The following is a 14,882-nucleotide window of genomic DNA, read 5'->3' as shown; positions in this document are numbered from 1 at the left end:
CGGCAGTCCCCGCCCACTTTTGCAGAAAGTACTCGTAGCAATCGTATACAACTCACGCGATTTCTTCCTCATTTTAATAACGACTTTCTCAAAGACATCTTGACATCAATGCCGCATCGACGTCTGCTCTTCTCTCGGTGCGACTCTCAATAAACCCTCAACTGAAAACAAAAGTGCTGATTCTGTCCGCTTCCCTCGCTTACGGCCATACCGTTCCGACTGCGCCCGATCTCGTCTGATCTCGGAAGCTAAGCGGGGGCCGGCTTGGTTAGTACTTGGTTGGGAGACTGCCTGGGAATACCAAGTGCCGTGAGCTTTTTCTTAGTTTCACCTTATCCAGAGGGCCCTGCGTCTTGCCACGATGTAAAGATGTCACTACCCTTTCATTTCACAAATTACCTTTATTTGTACAAAGACGGCAGTCCCCGCCCACTTTTGCAGAAAGTACTCGTAGCAATCGTATACAACTCACCGATTTCTTCCTCATTTTAATAACGACTTTCTCAAAGACATCTTGACATCAATGCCGCATCGACGTCTGCTCTTCTCCGGTGCGACTCTCAATAAACCCTCAACTGAAAACAAAGTGCTGATTCTGGCCGCTTCCCTCGCTTACGGCCATACCGTTCCGACTGCGCCCGATCTCGTCTGATCTCGGAAGCTAAGCGGGGCCGGGCTTGGTTAGTACTTGGTTTGGGAGACTGCCTGGGAATACCAAGTGCCGTGAGCTTTTTCTTAGTTTCACCTTATCCAGAGGGCCCTGCGTCTTGCCACGAATGTAAAGATGTCACTACCCTTTCATTTCACAAATTACCTTTATTTGTACAAAGACGGCAGTCCCCGCCCACTTTTGCAGAAAGTACTCGTAGCAATCGTATACAACTCACCGATTTCTTCCTCATTTTAATAACGACTTTCTCAAAAGACATCTTGACATCAATGCCGCATCGACGTCTGCTCTTCTCTCGGTGCGACTCTCAATAAACCCTCAACTGAAAACAAAAGTGCTGATTCTGGCCGCTTCCCTCGCTTACGGCCATACCGTTCCGACTGCGCCCGATCTCGTCTGATCTCGGAAGCTAAGCGGGGCCGGGCTTGGTTAGTACTTGGTTGGGAGACTGCCTGGGAATACCAAGTGCCGTGAGCTTTTTCTTAGTTTCACCTTATCCAGAGGGCCCTGCGTCTTGCCACGAATGTAAAGATGTCACTACCCTTTCATTTCACAAATTACCTTTATTTGTACAAAGACGGCAGTCCCCGCCCACTTTTGCAGAAAGTACTCGTAGCAATCGTATACAACTCACCGATTTTCTTCCTCATTTTAATAACGACTTTCTCAAAGACATCTTGACATCAATGCCGCATCGACGTCTGCTCTTCTCCCGGTGCGACTCTCAATAAACCCTCAACTGAAAACAAAAGTGCTGATTCTGGCCGCTTCCCTCGCTTACGGCCATACCGTTCCGACAGCGCCCGATCTCGTCTGATCTCGGAAGCTAAGCGGGGCCGGGCTTGGTTAGTACTTGGTTGGGAGACTGCCTGGGAATACCAAGTGCCGTGAGCTTTTTCTTAGTTTCACCTTATCCAGAGGGCCCTGCGTCTTGCCACGAATGTAAAGATGTCACTACCCTTTCATTTCACAAATTACCTTTATTTGTACAAAGACGGCAGTCCCCGCCCACTTTTGCAGAAAGTACTCGTAGCAATCGTATACAACTCACCGATTTCTTCCTCATTTTAATAACGACTTTCTCAAAGACATCTTGACATCAATGCCGCATCGACGTCTGCTCTTCTCTCGGTGCGACTCTCAATAAACCCTCAACTGAAAACAAAAGTGCTGATTCTGGCCGCTTCCCTCGCTTACGGCCATACCGTTCCGACTGCGCCCGATCTCGTCTGATCTCGGAAGCTAAGCGGGGCCGGGCTTGGTTAGTACTTGGTTGGGAGACTGCCTGGGAATACCAAGTGCCGTGAGCTTTTTCTTAGTTTCACCTTATCCAGAGGGCCCTGCGTCTTGCCACGAATGTAAAGATGTCACTACCCTTTCATTTCACAATTACCTTTATTTGTACAAAGACGGCAGTCCCCGCCCACTTTTGCAGAAAGTACTCGTAGCAATCGTATACAACTCACCGATTTCTTCCTCATTTTAATAACGACTTTCTCAAAGACATCTTGACATCAATGCCGCATCGACGTCTGCTCTTCCTCCCGGTGCGACTCTCAATAAACCCTCAACTGAAAACAAAAGTGCTGATTCTGGCCGCTTCCCTCGCTTACGGCCATACCGTTCCGACTGCGCCCGATCTCGTCTGATCTCGGAAGCTAAGCGGGGCCGGGCTTGGTTAGTACTTGGTTGGGAGACTGCCTGGGAATACCAAGTGCCGTGAGCTTTTTCTTAGTTTCACCTTATCCAGAGGGCCCTGCGTCTTGCCACGAATGTAAAGATGTCACTACCCTTTCATTTCACAAATTACCTTTATTTGTACAAAGACGGCAGTCCCCGCCCACTTTTGCAGAAAGTACTCGTAGCAATCGTATACAACTCACCGATTTCTTCCTCATTTTAATAACGACTTTCTCAAAGACATCTTGACATCAATGCCGCATCGACGTCTGCTCTTCTCCCGGTGCGACTCTCAATAAACCCTCAACTGAAAACAAAAGTGCTGATTCTGGCCGCTTCCCTCGCTTACGGCCATACCGTTCCGACTGCGCCCGATCTCGTCTGATCTCGGAAGCTAAGCGGGGCCGGGCTGGTTAGTACTTGGTTGGGAGACTGCCTGGGAATACCAAGTGCCGTGAGCTTTTTCTTAGTTTCACCTTATCCAGAGGGCCCTGCGTCTTGCCACGAATGTAAAGATGTCACTACCCTTTCATTTCACAAATTACCTTTATTTGTACAAAGACGGCAGTCCCCGCCCACTTTTGCAGAAAGTACTCGTAGCAATCGTATACAACTCACCGATTTCTTCCTCATTTTAATAACGACTTTCTCAAAGACATCTTGACATCAATGCCGCATCGACGTCTGCTCTTCTCCCGGTGCGACTCTCAATAAACCCTCAACTGAAAACAAAAGTGCTGATTCTGGCCGCTTCCCTCGCTTACGGCCATACCGTTCCGACTGCGCCCGATCTCGTCTGATCTCGGAAGCTAAGCGGGGCCGGGCTTGGTTAGTACTTGGTTGGGAGACTGCCTGGGAATACCAAGTGCCGTGAGCTTTTTCTTAGTTTCACCTTATCCAGAGGGCCCTGCGTCTTGCCACGAATGTAAAGATGTCACTACCCTTTCATTTCACAAATTACCTTTATTTGTACAAAGACGGCAGTCCCCGCCCACTTTTGCAGAAAGTACTCGTAGCAATCGTATACAACTCACCGATTTCTTCCTCATTTTAATAACGACTTTCTCAAAGACATCTTGACATCAATGCCGCATCGACGTCTGCTCTTCTCCCGGTGCGACTCTCAATAAACCCTCAACTGAAAACAAAAGTGCTGATTCTGGCCGCTTCCCTCGCTTACGGCCATACCGTTCCGACTGCGCCCGATCTCGTCTGATCTCGGAAGCTAAGCGGGGCCGGGCTTGGTTAGTACTTGGTTGGGAGACTGCCTGGGAATACCAAGTGCCGTGAGCTTTTTCTTAGTTTCACCTTATCCAGAGGGCCCTGCGTCTTGCCACGAATGTAAAGATGTCACTACCCTTTCATTTCACAAATTACCTTTATTTGTACAAAGACGGCAGTCCCCGCCCACTTTTGCAGAAAGTACTCGTAGCAATCGTATACAACTCACCGATTTCTTCCTCATTTTAATAACGACTTTCTCAAAGACATCTTGACATCAATGCCGCATCGACGTCTGCTCTTCTCCCGGTGCGACTCTCAATAAACCCTCAACTGAAAACAAAAGTGCTGATTCTGGCCGCTTCCTCGCTTACGGCCATACCGTTCCGACTGCGCCCGATCTCGTCTGATCTCGGAAGCTAAGCGGGGCCGGGCTTGGTTAGTACTTGGTTGGGAGACTGCCTGGGAATACCAAGTGCCGTAAGCTTTTTCTTAGTTTCACCTTATCCAGAGGGCCCTGCGTCTTGCCACGAATGTAAAGATGTCACTACCCTTTCATTTCACAAATTACCTTTATTTGTACAAAGACGGCAGTCCCCGCCCACTTTTGCAGAAAGTACTCGTAGCAATCGTATACAACTCACCGATTTCTTCCTCATTTTAATAACGACTTTCTCAAAGACATCTTGACATCAATGCCGCATCGACGTCTGCTCTTCTCCCGGTGCGACTCTCAATAAACCCTCAACTGAAAACAAAAGTGCTGATTCTGGCCGCTTCCCTCGCTTACGGCCATACCGTTCCGACTGCGCCCGATCTCGTCTGATCTCGGAAGCTAAGCGGGGCCGGGCTTGGTTAGTACTTGGTTGGGAGACTGCCTGGGAATACCAAGTGCCGTAAGCTTTTTCTTAGTTTCACCTTATCCAGAGGGCCCTGCGTCTTGCCACGAATGTAAAGATGTCACTACCCTTTCATTTCACAAATTACCTTTATTTGTACAAAGACGGCAGTCCCCGCCCACTTTTGCAGAAAGTACTCGTAGCAATCGTATACAACTCACCGATTTCTTCCTCATTTTAATAACGACTTTCTCAAAGACATCTTGACATCAATGCCGCATCGACGTCTGCTCTTCTCCCGGTGCGACTCTCAATAAACCCTCAACTGAAAACAAAAGTGCTGATTCTGGCCGCTTCCCTCGCTTACGGCCATACCGTTCCGACTGCGCCCGATCTCATCTGATCTCGGAAGCTAAGCGGGGCCGGGCTTGGTTAGTACTTGGTTGGGAGACTGCCTGGGAATACCAAGTGCCGTAAGCTTTTTCTTAGTTTCACCTTATCCAGAGGGCCCTGCGTCTTGCCACGAATGTAAAGATGTCACTACCCTTTCATTTCACAAATTACCTTTATTTGTACAAAGACGGCAGTCCCCGCCCACTTTTGCAGAAAGTACTCGTAGCAATCGTATACAACTCACCGATTTCTTCCTCATTTTAATAACGACTTTCTCAAAGACATCTTGACATCAATGCCGCATCGACGTCTGCTCTTCTCCCGGTGCGACTCTCAATAAACCCTCAACTGAAAACAAAAGTGCTGATTCTGGCCGCTTCCCTCGCTTACGGCCATACCGTTCCGACTGCGCCCGATCTCGTCTGATCTCGGAAGCTAAGCGGGGCCGGGCTTGGTTAGTACTTGGTTGGGAGACTGCCTGGGAATACCAAGTGCCGTAAGCTTTTTCTTAGTTTCACCTTATCCAGAGGGCCCTGCGTCTTGCCACGAATGTAAAGATGTCACTACCCTTTCATTTCACAAATTACCTTTATTTGTACAAAGACGGCAGTCCCCGCCCACTTTTGCAGAAAGTACTCGTAGCAATCGTATACAACTCACCGATTTCTTCCTCATTTTAATAACGACTTTCTCAAAGACATCTTGACATCAATGCCGCATCGACGTCTGCTCTTCTCCCGGTGCGACTCTCAATAAACCCTCAACTGAAAACAAAAGTGCTGATTCTGGCCGCTTCCCTCGCTTACGGCCATACCGTTCCGACTGCGCCCGATCTCGTCTGATCTCGGAAGCTAAGCGGGGCCGGGCTTGGTTAGTACTTGGTTGGGAGACTGCCTGGGAATACCAAGTGCCGTAAGCTTTTTCTTAGTTTCACCTTATCCAGAGGGCCCTGCGTCTTGCCACGAATGTAAAGATGTCACTACCCTTTCATTTCACAAATTACCTTTATTTGTACAAAGACGGCAGTCCCCGCCCACTTTTGCAGAAAGTACTCGTAGCAATCGTATACAACTCACCGATTTCTTCCTCATTTTAATAACGACTTCTCAAAGACATCTTGACATCAATGCCGCATCGACGTCTGCTCTTCTCCCGGTGCGACTCTCAATAAACCCTCAACTGAAAACAAAAGTGCTGATTCTGGCCGCTTCCCTCGCTTACGGCCATACCGTTCCGACTGCGCCCGATCTCGTCTGATCTCGGAAGCTAAGCGGGGCCGGGCTTGGTTAGTACTTGGTTGGGAGACTGCCTGGGAATACCAAGTGCCGTAAGCTTTTTCTTAGTTTCACCTTATCCAGAGGGCCCTGCGTCTTGCCACGAATGTAAAGATGTCACTACCCTTTCATTTCACAAATTACCTTTATTTGTACAAAGACGGCAGTCCCCGCCCACTTTTGCAGAAAGTACTCGTAGCAATCGTATACAACTCACCGATTTCTTCCTCATTTTAATAACGACTTTCTCAAAGACATCTTGACATCAATGCCGCATCGACGTCTGCTCTTCTCCCGGTGCGACTCTCAATAAACCCTCAACTGAAAACAAAAGTGCTGATTCTGGCCGCTTCCCTCGCTTACGGCCATACCGTTCCGACTGCGCCCGATCTCGTCTGATCTCGGAAGCTAAGCGGGGCCGGGCTTGGTTAGTACTTGGTTGGGAGACTGCCTGGGAATACCAAGTGCCGTAAGCTTTTTCTTAGTTTCACCTTATCCAGAGGGCCCTGCGTCTTGCCACGAATGTAAAGATGTCACTACCCTTTCATTTCACAAATTACCTTTATTTGTACAAAGACGGCAGTCCCCGCCCACTTTTGCAGAAAGTACTCGTAGCAATCGTATACAACTCACCGATTTCTTCCTCATTTTAATAACGACTTTCTCAAAGACATCTTGACATCAATGCCGCATCGACGTCTGCTCTTCTCCCGGTGCGACTCTCAATAAACCCTCAACTGAAAACAAAAGTGCTGATTCTGGCCGCTTCCCTCGCTTACGGCCATACCGTTCCGACTGCGCCCGATCTCGTCTGATCTCGGAAGCTAAGCGGGGCCGGGCTTGGTTAGTACTTGGTTGGGAGACTGCCTGGGAATACCAAGTGCCGTAAGCTTTTTCTTAGTTTCACCTTATCCAGAGGGCCCTGCGTCTTGCCACGAATGTAAAGATGTCACTACCCTTTCATTTCACAAATTACCTTTATTTGTACAAAGACGGCAGTCCCCGCCCACTTTTGCAGAAAGTACTCGTAGCAATCGTATACAACTCACCGATTTCTTCCTCATTTTAATAACGACTTTCTCAAAGACATCTTGACATCAATGCCGCATCGACGTCTGCTCTTCTCCCGGTGCGACTCTCAATAAACCCTCAACTGAAAACAAAAGTGCTGATTCTGGCCGCTTCCCTCGCTTACGGCCATACCGTTCCGACTGCGCCCGATCTCGTCTGATCTCGGAAGCTAAGCGGGGCCGGGCTTGGTTAGTACTTGGTTGGGAGACTGCCTGGGAATACCAAGTGCCGTAAGCTTTTTCTTAGTTTCACCTTATCCAGAGGGCCCTGCGTCTTGCCACGAATGTAAAGATGTCACTACCCTTTCATTTCACAAATTACCTTTATTTGTACAAAGACGGCAGTCCCCGCCCACTTTTGCAGAAAGTACTCGTAGCAATCGTATACAACTCACCGATTTCTTCCTCATTTTAATAACGACTTTCTCAAAGACATCTTGACATCAATGCCGCATCGACGTCTGCTCTTCTCCCGGTGCGACTCTCAATAAACCCTCAACTGAAAACAAAAGTGCTGATTCTGGCCGCTTCCCTCGCTTACGGCCATACCGTTCCGACTGCGCCCGATCTCGTCTGATCTCGGAAGCTAAGCGGGGCCGGGCTTGGTTAGTACTTGGTTGGGAGACTGCCTGGGAATACCAAGTGCCGTAAGCTTTTTCTTAGTTTCACCTTATCCAGAGGGCCCTGCGTCTTGCCACGAATGTAAAGATGTCACTACCCTTTCATTTCACAAATTACCTTTATTTGTACAAAGACGGCAGTCCCCGCCCACTTTTGCAGAAAGTACTCGTAGCAATCGTATACAACTCACCGATTTCTTCCTCATTTTAATAACGACTTTCTCAAAGACATCTTGACATCAATGCCGCATCGACGTCTGCTCTTCTCCCGGTGCGACTCTCAATAAACCCTCAACTGAAAACAAAAGTGCTGATTCTGGCCGCTTCCCTCGCTTACGGCCATACCGTTCCGACTGCGCCCGATCTCGTCTGATCTCGGAAGCTAAGCGGGGCCGGGCTTGGTTAGTACTTGGTTGGGAGACTGCCTGGGAATACCAAGTGCCGTAAGCTTTTTCTTAGTTTCACCTTATCCAGAGGGCCCTGCGTCTTGCCACGAATGTAAAGATGTCACTACCCTTTCATTTCACAAATTACCTTTATTTGTACAAAGACGGCAGTCCCCGCCCACTTTTGCAGAAAGTACTCGTAGCAATCGTATACAACTCACCGATTTCTTCCTCATTTTAATAACGACTTTCTCAAAGACATCTTGACATCAATGCCGCATCGACGTCTGCTCTTCTCCCGGTGCGACTCTCAATAAACCCTCAACTGAAAACAAAAGTGCTGATTCTGGCCGCTTCCCTCGCTTACGGCCATACCGTTCCGACTGCGCCCGATCTCGTCTGATCTCGGAAGCTAAGCGGGGCCGGGCTTGGTTAGTACTTGGTTGGGAGACTGCCTGGGAATACCAAGTGCCGTAAGCTTTTTCTTAGTTTCACCTTATCCAGAGGGCCCTGCGTCTTGCCACGAATGTAAAGATGTCACTACCCTTTCATTTCACAAATTACCTTTATTTGTACAAAGACGGCAGTCCCCGCCCACTTTTGCAGAAAGTACTCGTAGCAATCGTATACAACTCACCGATTTCTTCCTCATTTTAATAACGACTTTCTCAAAGACATCTTGACATCAATGCCGCATCGACGTCTGCTCTTCTCCCGGTGCGACTCTCAATAAACCCTCAACTGAAAACAAAAGTGCTGATTCTGGCCGCTTCCCTCGCTTACGGCCATACCGTTCCGACTGCGCCCGATCTCGTCTGATCTCGGAAGCTAAGCGGGGCCGGGCTTGGTTAGTACTTGGTTGGGAGACTGCCTGGGAATACCAAGTGCCGTAAGCTTTTTCTTAGTTTCACCTTATCCAGAGGGCCCTGCGTCTTGCCACGAATGTAAAGATGTCACTACCCTTTCATTTCACAAATTACCTTTATTTGTACAAAGACGGCAGTCCCCGCCCACTTTTGCAGAAAGTACTCGTAGCAATCGTATACAACTCACCGATTTCTTCCTCATTTTAATAACGACTTTCTCAAAGTCATCTTGACATCAATGCCGCATCGACGTCTGCTCTTCTCTCGGTGCGACTCTCAATAAACCCTCAACTGAAAACAAAAGTGCTGATTCTGGCCGCTGCCCTCGCTTACGGCCATACCGTTCCGACTGCGCCCGATCTCGTCTGATCTCGGAAGCTAAGCGGGGCCGGGCTTGGTTAGTACTGGCTTGGGAGACTGCCTGGGAATACCAAGTGCCGTAAGCTTTTTCTTAGTTTCACCTTATCCAGAGGGCCCTGCGTCTTGCCACGAATGTAAAGATGTCACTACCCTTTCATTTCACAAATTACCTTTATTTGTACAAAGACGGCAGTCCCCGCCCACTTTTGCAGAAAGTACTCGTAGCAATCGTATACAACTCACCGATTTCTTCCTCATCTTAATAACGACTTTCTCAAAGTCATCTTGACATCAATGCCGCATTGACGTCTGCTCTTCTCTCGGTGCGACTCTCAATAAACCCTCAACTGAAAACAAAAGTGCTGATTCTGGCCGCTTCCCTCGCTTACGGCCATACCGTTCCGACTGCGCCCGATCTCGTCTGATCTCGGAAACTAAGCGGGGCCGGGCTTGGTTAGTACTTGGTTGGGAGACTGCCTGGGAATACCAAGTGCCGTAAGCTTTTTCTTAGTTTCACCTTATCCAGAGGGCCCTGCGTCTTGCCACGAATGTAAAGATGTCACAACCCTTTCATTTCACAAATTACCTTTATTTGTACAAAGACGGCAGTCCCCGCCCACTTTTGCAGAAAGTACTCGTAGCAATCGTATACAACTCACCGATTTCTTCCTCATTTTAATAACGACTTTCTCAAAGACATCTTGACATCAATGCCGCATCGACGTCTGCTCTTCTCTCGGTGCGACTCTCAATAAACCCTCAACTGAAAACAAAAGTGCTGATTCTGGCCGCTTCCCTCGCTTACGGCCATACCGTTCCGACTGCGCCCGATCTCGTCTGATCTCGGAAGCTAAGCGGGGCCGGGCTTGGTTAGTACTTGGTTGGGAGACTGCCTGGGAATACCAAGTGCCGTAAGCTTTTTCTTAGTTTCACCTTATCCAGAGGGCCCTGCGTCTTGCCACGAATGTAAAGATGTCACTACCCTTTCATTTCACAAATTACCTTTATTTGTACAAAGACGGCAGTCCCCGCCCACTTTTGCAGAAAGTACTCGTAGCAATCGTATACAACTCACCGATTTCTTCCTCATTTTAATAACGACTTTCTCAAAGACATCTTGACATCAATGCCGCATCGACGTCTGCTCTTCTCTCGGTGCGACTCTCAATAAACCCTCAACTGAAAACAAAAGTGCTGATTCTGGCCGCTTCCCTCGCTTACGGCCATACCGTTCCGACTGCGCCCGATCTCGTCTGATCTCGGAAGCTAAGCGGGGCCGGGCTTGGTTAGTACTTGGTTGGGAGACTGCCTGGGAATACCAAGTGCCGTAAGCTTTTTCTTAGTTTCACCTTATCCAGAGGGCCCTGCGTCTTGCCACGAATGTAAAGATGTCACTACCCTTTCATTTCACAAATTACCTTTATTTGTACAAAGACGGCAGTCCCCGCCCACTTTTGCAGAAAGTACTCGTAGCAATCGTATACAACTCACCGATTTCTTCCTCATTTTAATAACGACTTTCTCAAAGACATCTTGACATCAATGCCGCATCGACGTCTGCTCTTCTCTCGGTGCGACTCTCAATAAACCCTCAACTGAAAACAAAAGTGCTGATTCTGGCCGCTTCCCTCGCTTACAGCCATACCGTTCCGACTGCGCCCGATCTCGTCTGATCTCGGAAGCTAAGCGGGGCCGGGCTTGGTTAGTACTTGGTTGGGAGACTGCCTGGGAATACCAAGTGCCGTAAGCTTTTTCTTAGTTTCACCTTATCCAGAGGGCCCTGCGTCTTGCCACGAATGTAAAGATGTCACTACCCTTTCATTTCACAAATTACCTTTATTTGTACAAAGACGGCAGTCCCCGCCCACTTTTGCAGAAAGTACTCGTAGCAATCGTATACAACTCACCGATTTCTTCCTCATTTTAATAACGACTTTCTCAAAGACATCTTGACATCAATGCCGCATCGACGTCTGCTCTTCTCTCGGTGCGACTCTCAATAAGCCCTCAACTGAAAACAAAAGTGCTGATTCTGGCCGCTTCCCTCGCTTACGGCCATACCGTTCCGACTGCGCCCGATCTCGTCTGATCTCAGAAGCTAAGCGGGGCCGGGCTTGGTTAGTACTGGGTTGGGAGACTGCCTGGGAATACCAAGTGCCGTAAGCTTTTTCTTAGTTTCACCTTATCCAGAGGGCCCTGCGTCTTGCCACGAATGTAAAGATGTCACTACCCTTTCATTTCACAAATTACCTTTATTTGTACAAAGACGGCAGTCCCCGCCCACTTTTGCAGAAAGTACTCGTAGCAATCGTATACAACTCACCGATTTCTTCCTCATTTTAATAACGACTTTCTCAAAGACATCTTGACATCAATGCCGCATCGACGTCTGCTCTTCTCTCGGTGCGACTCTCAATAAACCCTCAACTGAAAACAAAAGTGCTGATTCTGGCCGCTTCCCTTGCTTACGGCCATACCGTTCCGACTGCGCCCGATCTCGTCTGATCTCGGAAGCTAAGCGGGGCCGGGCTTGGTTAGTACTGGGTTGGGAGACTGCCTGGGAATACCAAGTGCCGTAAGCTTTTTCTTAGTTTCACCTTATCCAGAGGGCCCTGCGTCTTGCCACGAATGTAAAGATGTCACTACCCTTTCATTTCACAAATTACCTTTATTTGTACAAAGACGGCAGTCCCCGCCCACTTTTGCAGAAAGTACTCGTAGCAATCGTATACAACTCACCGATTTCTTCCTCATTTTAATAACGACTTTCTCAAAGACATCTTGACATCAATGCCGCATCGACGTCTGCTCTTCTCCCGGTGCGACTCTCAATAAACCCTCAACTGAAAACAAAAGTGCTGATTCTGGCCGCTTCCCTCGCTTACGGCCATACCGTTCCGACTGCGCCCGATCTCGTCTGATCTCGGAAGCTAAGCGGGGCCGGGCTTGGTTAGTACTTGGTTGGGAGACTGCCTGGGAATACCAAGTGCCGTAAGCTTTTTCTTAGTTTCACCTTATCCAGAGGGCCCTGCGTCTTGCCACGAATGTAAAGATGTCACTACCCTTTCATTTCACAAATTACCTTTATTTGTACAAAGACGGCAGTCCCCGCCCACTTTTGCAGAAAGTACTCGTAGCAATCGTATACAACTCACCGATTTCTTCCTCATTTTAATAACGACTTTCTCAAAGACATCTTGACATCAATGCCGCATCGACGTCTGCTCTTCTCCCGGTGCGACTCTCAATAAACCCTCAACTGAAAACAAAAGTGCTGATTCTGGCCGCTTCCCTCGCTTACGGCCATACCGTTCCGACTGCGCCCGATCTCGTCTGATCTCGGAAGCTAAGCGGGGCCGGGCTTGGTTAGTACTTGGTTGGGAGACTGCCTGGGAATACCAAGTGCCGTAAGCTTTTTCTTAGTTTCACCTTATCCAGAGGGCCCTGCGTCTTGCCACGAATGTAAAGATGTCACTACCCTTTCATTTCACAAATTACCTTTATTTGTACAAAGACGGCAGTCCCCGCCCACTTTTGCAGAAAGTACTCGTAGCAATCGTATACAACTCACCGATTTCTTCCTCATTTTAATAACGACTTTCTCAAAGACATCTTGACATCAATGCCGCATCGACGTCTGCTCTTCTCTCGGTGCGACTCTCAATAAACCCTCAACTGAAAACAAAAGTGCTGATTCTGGCCGCTTCCCTTGCTTACGGCCATACCGTTCCGACTGCGCCCGATCTCGTCTGATCTCGGAAGCTAAGCGGGGCCGGGCTTGGTTAGTACTGGGTTGGGAGACTGCCTGGGAATACCAAGTGCCGTAAGCTTTTTCTTAGTTTCACCTTATCCAGAGGGCCCTGCGTCTTGCCACGAATGTAAAGATGTCACTACCCTTTCATTTCACAAATTACCTTTATTTGTACAAAGACGGCAGTCCCCGCCCACTTTTGCAGAAAGTACTCGTAGCAATCGTATACAACTCACCGATTTCTTCCTCATTTTAATAACGACTTTCTCAAAGTCATCTTGACATCAATGCCGCATCGACGTCTGCTCTTCTCTCGGTGCGACTCTCAATAAACCCTCAACTGAAAACAAAAGTGCTGATTCTGGCCGCTGCCCTCGCTTACGGCCATACCGTTCCGACTGCGCCCGATCTCGTCTGATCTCGGAAGCTAAGCGGGGCCGGGCTTGGTTAGTACTGGCTTGGGAGACTGCCTGGGAATACCAAGTGCCGTAAGCTTTTTCTTAGTTTCACCTTATCCAGAGGGCCCTGCGTCTTGCCACGAATGTAAAGATGTCACTACCCTTTCATTTCACAAATTACCTTTATTTGTACAAAGACGGCAGTCCCCGCCCACTTTTGCAGAAAGTACTCGTAGCAATCGTATACAACTCACCGATTTCTTCCTCATTTTAATAACGACTTTCTCAAAGTCATCTTGACATCAATGCCGCATCGACGTCTGCTCTTCTCTCGGTGCGACTCTCAATAAACCCTCAACTGAAAACAAAAGTGCTGATTCTGGCCGCTTCCCTCGCTTACGGCCATACCGTTCCGACTGCGCCCGATCTCGTCTGATCTCGGAAGCTAAGCGGGGCCGGGCTTGGTTAGTACTTGGTTGGGAGACTGCCTGGGAATACCTAGTGCCGTAAGCTTTTTCTTAGTTTCACCTTATCCAGAGGGCCCTGCGTCTTGCCACGAATGTAAAGATGTCACTACCCTTTCATTTCACAAATTACCTTTATTTGTACAAAGACGGCAGTCCCCGCCCACTTTTGCAGAAAGTACTCGTAGCAATCGTATACAACTCACCGATTTCTTCCTCATTTTAATAACGACTTTCTCAAAGACATCTTGACATCAATGCCGCATCGACGTCTGCTCTTCTCTCGGTGCGACTCTCAATAAGCCCTCAACTGAAAACAAAAGTGCTGATTCTGGCCGATTCCCTCGCTTGCGGCCATACCGTTCCGACTGCGCCCGATCTCGTCTGATCTCGGAAGCTAAGCGGGGCCGGGCTTGGTTAGTACTTGGTTGGGAGACTGCCTGGGAATACCAAGTGCCGTAAGCTTTTTCTTAGTTTCACCTTATCCAGAGGGCCCTGCGTCTTGCCACGAATGTAAAGATGTCACTACCCTTTCATTTCACAAATTACCTTTATTTGTACAAAGACGGCAGTCCCCGCCCACTTTTGCAGGAAGTACTCGTAGCAATCGTATACAACTCACCGATTTCTTCCTCATTTTAATAACGACTTTCTCAAAGACATCTTGACATCAATGCCGCATCGACGTCTGCTCTTCTCTCGGTGCGACTCTCAATAAGCCCTCAACTGAAAACAAAAGTGCTGATTCTGGCCGCTTCCCTTGCTTACGGCCATACCGTTCCGACTGCGCCCGATCTCGTCTGATCTCGGAAGCTAAGCGGGGCCGGGCTTGGTTAGTACTGGGTTGGGAGACTGCCTGGGAATACCAAGTGCCGTAAGCTTTTTCTTAG

At 48.6% G+C, this 14,882-nt stretch overlaps 35 non-coding genes and 1 pseudogene across 35 annotated transcripts; all 36 read left to right on the top strand.

Annotated features, from left to right (window-relative positions):
• Positions 1-197: 197 nt before the first annotated feature.
• On the top strand, positions 198-316 carry LOC140586852 (5S ribosomal RNA; annotated as a pseudogene).
• A 294-nt stretch (positions 317-610) lies between these two features.
• Positions 611-730, top strand: LOC140586850 (5S ribosomal RNA). Its single transcript, XR_011988659.1, has one exon. It is a non-coding gene; the product is annotated as a 5S ribosomal RNA (ribosomal RNA).
• Positions 731-1,028: 298 nt separating this feature from the next.
• Positions 1,029-1,147, top strand: LOC140586749 (5S ribosomal RNA). The gene has a single exon (XR_011988558.1). It is a non-coding gene; the product is annotated as a 5S ribosomal RNA (ribosomal RNA).
• A 298-nt stretch (positions 1,148-1,445) lies between these two features.
• Positions 1,446-1,564, top strand: LOC140586702 (5S ribosomal RNA). The gene has a single exon (XR_011988511.1). It is a non-coding gene; the product is annotated as a 5S ribosomal RNA (ribosomal RNA).
• Positions 1,565-1,861: 297 nt separating this feature from the next.
• LOC140586748 (5S ribosomal RNA) lies at positions 1,862-1,980 on the top strand. Its single transcript, XR_011988557.1, has one exon. It is a non-coding gene; the product is annotated as a 5S ribosomal RNA (ribosomal RNA).
• Positions 1,981-2,277: 297 nt separating this feature from the next.
• On the top strand, positions 2,278-2,396 carry LOC140586747 (5S ribosomal RNA). The gene has a single exon (XR_011988556.1). It is a non-coding gene; the product is annotated as a 5S ribosomal RNA (ribosomal RNA).
• A 297-nt stretch (positions 2,397-2,693) lies between these two features.
• On the top strand, positions 2,694-2,811 carry LOC140586849 (5S ribosomal RNA). Its single transcript, XR_011988658.1, has one exon. It is a non-coding gene; the product is annotated as a 5S ribosomal RNA (ribosomal RNA).
• A 297-nt stretch (positions 2,812-3,108) lies between these two features.
• LOC140586745 (5S ribosomal RNA) lies at positions 3,109-3,227 on the top strand. Its single transcript, XR_011988554.1, has one exon. It is a non-coding gene; the product is annotated as a 5S ribosomal RNA (ribosomal RNA).
• A 297-nt stretch (positions 3,228-3,524) lies between these two features.
• On the top strand, positions 3,525-3,643 carry LOC140586744 (5S ribosomal RNA). The gene has a single exon (XR_011988553.1). It is a non-coding gene; the product is annotated as a 5S ribosomal RNA (ribosomal RNA).
• Positions 3,644-3,939: 296 nt separating this feature from the next.
• On the top strand, positions 3,940-4,058 carry LOC140586631 (5S ribosomal RNA). Its single transcript, XR_011988440.1, has one exon. It is a non-coding gene; the product is annotated as a 5S ribosomal RNA (ribosomal RNA).
• A 297-nt stretch (positions 4,059-4,355) lies between these two features.
• LOC140586630 (5S ribosomal RNA) lies at positions 4,356-4,474 on the top strand. The gene has a single exon (XR_011988439.1). It is a non-coding gene; the product is annotated as a 5S ribosomal RNA (ribosomal RNA).
• A 297-nt stretch (positions 4,475-4,771) lies between these two features.
• On the top strand, positions 4,772-4,890 carry LOC140586866 (5S ribosomal RNA). The gene has a single exon (XR_011988667.1). It is a non-coding gene; the product is annotated as a 5S ribosomal RNA (ribosomal RNA).
• Positions 4,891-5,187: 297 nt separating this feature from the next.
• Positions 5,188-5,306, top strand: LOC140586629 (5S ribosomal RNA). Its single transcript, XR_011988438.1, has one exon. It is a non-coding gene; the product is annotated as a 5S ribosomal RNA (ribosomal RNA).
• Positions 5,307-5,603: 297 nt separating this feature from the next.
• On the top strand, positions 5,604-5,722 carry LOC140586628 (5S ribosomal RNA). The gene has a single exon (XR_011988437.1). It is a non-coding gene; the product is annotated as a 5S ribosomal RNA (ribosomal RNA).
• Positions 5,723-6,018: 296 nt separating this feature from the next.
• LOC140586627 (5S ribosomal RNA) lies at positions 6,019-6,137 on the top strand. Its single transcript, XR_011988436.1, has one exon. It is a non-coding gene; the product is annotated as a 5S ribosomal RNA (ribosomal RNA).
• Positions 6,138-6,434: 297 nt separating this feature from the next.
• Positions 6,435-6,553, top strand: LOC140586626 (5S ribosomal RNA). Its single transcript, XR_011988435.1, has one exon. It is a non-coding gene; the product is annotated as a 5S ribosomal RNA (ribosomal RNA).
• A 297-nt stretch (positions 6,554-6,850) lies between these two features.
• Positions 6,851-6,969, top strand: LOC140586625 (5S ribosomal RNA). The gene has a single exon (XR_011988434.1). It is a non-coding gene; the product is annotated as a 5S ribosomal RNA (ribosomal RNA).
• Positions 6,970-7,266: 297 nt separating this feature from the next.
• On the top strand, positions 7,267-7,385 carry LOC140586623 (5S ribosomal RNA). The gene has a single exon (XR_011988432.1). It is a non-coding gene; the product is annotated as a 5S ribosomal RNA (ribosomal RNA).
• A 297-nt stretch (positions 7,386-7,682) lies between these two features.
• On the top strand, positions 7,683-7,801 carry LOC140586622 (5S ribosomal RNA). Its single transcript, XR_011988431.1, has one exon. It is a non-coding gene; the product is annotated as a 5S ribosomal RNA (ribosomal RNA).
• Positions 7,802-8,098: 297 nt separating this feature from the next.
• LOC140586621 (5S ribosomal RNA) lies at positions 8,099-8,217 on the top strand. Its single transcript, XR_011988430.1, has one exon. It is a non-coding gene; the product is annotated as a 5S ribosomal RNA (ribosomal RNA).
• A 297-nt stretch (positions 8,218-8,514) lies between these two features.
• On the top strand, positions 8,515-8,633 carry LOC140586620 (5S ribosomal RNA). Its single transcript, XR_011988429.1, has one exon. It is a non-coding gene; the product is annotated as a 5S ribosomal RNA (ribosomal RNA).
• A 297-nt stretch (positions 8,634-8,930) lies between these two features.
• LOC140586619 (5S ribosomal RNA) lies at positions 8,931-9,049 on the top strand. The gene has a single exon (XR_011988428.1). It is a non-coding gene; the product is annotated as a 5S ribosomal RNA (ribosomal RNA).
• A 297-nt stretch (positions 9,050-9,346) lies between these two features.
• Positions 9,347-9,465, top strand: LOC140586794 (5S ribosomal RNA). The gene has a single exon (XR_011988603.1). It is a non-coding gene; the product is annotated as a 5S ribosomal RNA (ribosomal RNA).
• A 297-nt stretch (positions 9,466-9,762) lies between these two features.
• On the top strand, positions 9,763-9,881 carry LOC140586823 (5S ribosomal RNA). Its single transcript, XR_011988632.1, has one exon. It is a non-coding gene; the product is annotated as a 5S ribosomal RNA (ribosomal RNA).
• Positions 9,882-10,178: 297 nt separating this feature from the next.
• Positions 10,179-10,297, top strand: LOC140586618 (5S ribosomal RNA). Its single transcript, XR_011988427.1, has one exon. It is a non-coding gene; the product is annotated as a 5S ribosomal RNA (ribosomal RNA).
• Positions 10,298-10,594: 297 nt separating this feature from the next.
• Positions 10,595-10,713, top strand: LOC140586617 (5S ribosomal RNA). The gene has a single exon (XR_011988426.1). It is a non-coding gene; the product is annotated as a 5S ribosomal RNA (ribosomal RNA).
• A 297-nt stretch (positions 10,714-11,010) lies between these two features.
• On the top strand, positions 11,011-11,129 carry LOC140586827 (5S ribosomal RNA). Its single transcript, XR_011988636.1, has one exon. It is a non-coding gene; the product is annotated as a 5S ribosomal RNA (ribosomal RNA).
• A 297-nt stretch (positions 11,130-11,426) lies between these two features.
• LOC140586821 (5S ribosomal RNA) lies at positions 11,427-11,545 on the top strand. Its single transcript, XR_011988630.1, has one exon. It is a non-coding gene; the product is annotated as a 5S ribosomal RNA (ribosomal RNA).
• Positions 11,546-11,842: 297 nt separating this feature from the next.
• Positions 11,843-11,961, top strand: LOC140586861 (5S ribosomal RNA). Its single transcript, XR_011988662.1, has one exon. It is a non-coding gene; the product is annotated as a 5S ribosomal RNA (ribosomal RNA).
• Positions 11,962-12,258: 297 nt separating this feature from the next.
• On the top strand, positions 12,259-12,377 carry LOC140586616 (5S ribosomal RNA). Its single transcript, XR_011988425.1, has one exon. It is a non-coding gene; the product is annotated as a 5S ribosomal RNA (ribosomal RNA).
• A 297-nt stretch (positions 12,378-12,674) lies between these two features.
• LOC140586615 (5S ribosomal RNA) lies at positions 12,675-12,793 on the top strand. The gene has a single exon (XR_011988424.1). It is a non-coding gene; the product is annotated as a 5S ribosomal RNA (ribosomal RNA).
• Positions 12,794-13,090: 297 nt separating this feature from the next.
• LOC140586860 (5S ribosomal RNA) lies at positions 13,091-13,209 on the top strand. Its single transcript, XR_011988661.1, has one exon. It is a non-coding gene; the product is annotated as a 5S ribosomal RNA (ribosomal RNA).
• Positions 13,210-13,506: 297 nt separating this feature from the next.
• On the top strand, positions 13,507-13,625 carry LOC140586793 (5S ribosomal RNA). Its single transcript, XR_011988602.1, has one exon. It is a non-coding gene; the product is annotated as a 5S ribosomal RNA (ribosomal RNA).
• A 297-nt stretch (positions 13,626-13,922) lies between these two features.
• Positions 13,923-14,041, top strand: LOC140586698 (5S ribosomal RNA). The gene has a single exon (XR_011988507.1). It is a non-coding gene; the product is annotated as a 5S ribosomal RNA (ribosomal RNA).
• Positions 14,042-14,338: 297 nt separating this feature from the next.
• Positions 14,339-14,457, top strand: LOC140586742 (5S ribosomal RNA). The gene has a single exon (XR_011988551.1). It is a non-coding gene; the product is annotated as a 5S ribosomal RNA (ribosomal RNA).
• A 297-nt stretch (positions 14,458-14,754) lies between these two features.
• Positions 14,755-14,873, top strand: LOC140586857 (5S ribosomal RNA). Its single transcript, XR_011988660.1, has one exon. It is a non-coding gene; the product is annotated as a 5S ribosomal RNA (ribosomal RNA).
• Positions 14,874-14,882: the final 9 nt, after the last annotated feature.

The sequence above is a fragment of the Paramormyrops kingsleyae genome, unplaced genomic scaffold, assembly GCF_048594095.1.
Source record: "Paramormyrops kingsleyae isolate MSU_618 unplaced genomic scaffold, PKINGS_0.4 ups72, whole genome shotgun sequence".
NCBI lineage: Eukaryota > Metazoa > Chordata > Actinopteri > Osteoglossiformes > Mormyridae > Paramormyrops > Paramormyrops kingsleyae.
Note: the sequence above shows the minus strand (reverse complement) of the source record. Positions and strands in the feature narration are given on the sequence as shown.